Genomic DNA, 2,159 nt, shown 5'->3' with positions numbered 1-2,159 from the left:
AGGAAGGAAGGAAGGAAGGAAGGAAGGAAGGAAGGAAGGAAGGAAGGGAAGGGACAAATAGAATTGTGTTCAGTACACAGGTCTAGAATTAGAGAACTTGGGAGAGATGGCTCAGAGGGTAAGAACACTGGGTGTTCTTCTATAGGTCCTGAGTTCAATTCTCAGCAACCACATGTTAGCTCCCAACCATTTATAATGGGATCCAGTTCCGTCTTCTGGTGTGTCTGAAGACAGCTACAGTGCACTCCTATACATAAAATAAATACATAATTCTTTTTAAAAATTTTAAAAGTTTAAAGAAATTGGACACAAGCCCACTAGATGGCAAGGAACAGCACTCACAGCTGAAATATAACAGCCAGGAGTATACAGAGAAACCCTGTCTCAAACAAACAAACAAACAAACAAACAAACCAAACAAAACAAAAACAGAAAAAAAGAAAAATAATCCCAGCACTTGGGAGTCAGAGGCAGTCAGATTTGAGTTCCAGGCTAGCCTGGTCTACAGAGTGAGTTCCATGTGTGCGTGCACCTGCATGTGTGTGTGGTGTGTGTTTGTGTGTGTATATACACACAAAAAAATCTTGAGAGCAAAACTTTCTTGTCTGCATATCCAACCAACCACTGCCAGCTAGCAAGATAGTGTACAATTCTGTGTAATAGAAGAGTGTATCGAATCACATTACAGGTGGTTCTGAGACACCATGTTATTACTGGAAATTAAACTCAGGACCTCTGGCAGCATGCATACACACACACACACACACACACACACACACACACACACACACACACACACACACAGAGTGTTGTGTCCTTCAGCATTTTTGGAACAACTTTAAAAAAAAAAAAACAGGAAAAAACAAAAACAAACAAACAAACAAAAAACCGTGGATTCCCATCAGAGGACAAATGCACATTTGAAATAATTTCAACATCCTTCCAGGCATGTCTCTGTAGCAGACTTTGGAGGAGAGATTAGTTACAACTGCAGCACTGGATGCTACAGGAGGCTCTAAGGTGCTTGCTTATTGGACTCTTTTGGGCTTTTTCTCTCTCCAAGTGTCAGTTGAGAATCTCCATGCATCTGATGGCTGGTTGGCGGTTGGGAAGACAGACTAAAGGAAGGTTTGCTGGCTGGACAGTAGGTGGCAGCATGAGGCTGTGCAGGCAGAGCAGGCTGATTAGGTCCCAGCCCCCACCCAGCCCCCTGATCCCTGATTTTTTTATTCTTTCTCCTCTCTCTCTCTCTCTCTCTCTCTCTCTCTCTCTCTCTCTCTGTGTGTGTGTGTGTGTGTGTGTCTGTCTGTCTGTCTGTCTGTCTGTCTGTCTCTCTATCTCTCTGTCTGTGTCTCTGCCTCTCTCTCTCTCTCTCTCTGCTCTGTCTGCTCTCTGTGTGTGTTCAACTGAGGAGGCAATGGCAGAACAGTGTTTGACCCTTCTCTATAAGCCAGGCCACCCCACTACTGCCTCACCCCCCCCCTTTTTTTAAGTGTGTTTTTAAAAATTCTGTTCTTAATTGCATGTCTTATTTTCCTCTTCATTTTTTTTTTTTAAAGCTGAGTCAGGGGCTTCTGCACATAGACCTGGAAATCAATACCTAGATCAGGCCTGCCTTCCTCTGGCACCACACTTGGCTGGCTTCTTGTCATTGTCCATTTAGCTTAATTTCAATATTTATTCATGTCTGAGGGGGACAGAGAGGGAGAGGGAGAGGGACAATTGTATCACAGGCTACAGTTTAATTTCTTCACTAATCATGTGGTTGTCTTCCCCACCCTCATGTCTTTCCTCATGCCACATGTAACCGAGGGTAAGATCAATCCTATTGTCGGCACCCATACCATATGACACACGCTTACTCCCACTGAATCCTCTGATTTTCCTCACATCTCTGTCTTTTAAAAATTAGACTGGGGTGGGGCCACTGGAGAGATGGCTCAGTGGTTAGAAGCACTGACTGCTTTTCCAGAGGTCCTGAGTTCAGTTCCCAGCAACCAGATGGTGGCTCTCAACCACCTACCATTGGTATTTAATGCCCTCTTTCGGGGATGAAATCCAATTTACACGTGGAGAATCGTCAAGAAGCTTGTCTGAGGAAGGTCTTTTGATCTAGAAAGTACCCTTAAAACGAAATGTGAATCACAAGAAGCATTTGT

This window comes from Arvicanthis niloticus, chromosome 26 (genome assembly GCF_011762505.2).
Source record: "Arvicanthis niloticus isolate mArvNil1 chromosome 26, mArvNil1.pat.X, whole genome shotgun sequence".
NCBI lineage: Eukaryota > Metazoa > Chordata > Mammalia > Rodentia > Muridae > Arvicanthis > Arvicanthis niloticus.
This window is presented reverse-complemented; position numbering follows the sequence as displayed.